Source organism: Echinops telfairi, unplaced genomic scaffold (assembly GCF_000313985.2).
Source record: "Echinops telfairi isolate 266 unplaced genomic scaffold, ASM31398v2 ScPeMD7_2;HRSCAF=8, whole genome shotgun sequence".
Lineage (NCBI taxonomy): Eukaryota > Metazoa > Chordata > Mammalia > Afrosoricida > Tenrecidae > Echinops > Echinops telfairi.
The window spans coordinates 62,295,344-62,296,198 of record NW_022103898.1 but is presented as its reverse complement, the minus strand read 5'-3'; positions in this window follow the sequence as shown (position 1 = coordinate 62,296,198).

Here is an 855-nt window from a genome sequence, read left to right as displayed (position 1 = left end):
CGACACCATCTTCAGCATTTCTAGTACTACCCATGGTCCCGGCCAACACCATGATTCAAACACAGCGTTCTGTTTCCATCGTTCTATTCACTATTCAATTTTCACACGCCTATGGCTGGAGCCAAGGGCACCTTAATCCTCCCCGTCAGCCCTTGAAAGAGGTCTTTCCTTGCAGGTCTGCTTGACTACCCTTCCTGTGATTCTTAAACAACTTACAACTCCATTGTTGTGTCAAGTTTATACCTTTTCTCCCAGTGTTGGGTACCAGCCTGGCAAGATCTTGTTTTTGGCTTTGCCTTGTTTTATTTGGTATTTTTTATGGGCGTTTAATGGGTTTATCTAATGCCTGGATTTAAGGCAATCTGATACTATGGGGAAACCATTAAATTAACAACTAAGAGACTTGGACTCCATGAGGTGACCATTTCCAATGAAAATAAGTATGACATATATGTGTGAGGATATATAAATATATACAAACCCCGGAATACTTTTTGTTTTCTCAAAGCTATGTATTTAATGTTTTTTACAAAACATCCTTATCACCTTCAAAGTACTCTGCATTACACTTAATACATTTGTCAAATTATGATTCCATTCTTGGAAACATTTTTCAAACTCATCTGTTGACAGTGCCTCCCTTGTTTTTTCCTTCACCTCTTCTATATTGTCAAGTCACTGTCCTTTCCTGTCCCTCTTCATTGGAGGAAATAAAAAGGAGTGGCACGGAGCAAGGTCAGGTGAGTAAGGGGCAAGAGAGGCATGCTGTTTATTGCCAAAAACTGGCACACTAAGATAGTTGTGTGAGCAGGTACATTGTCATAGTGGCAAAACCAGTTCCCATTTGCCACAAAT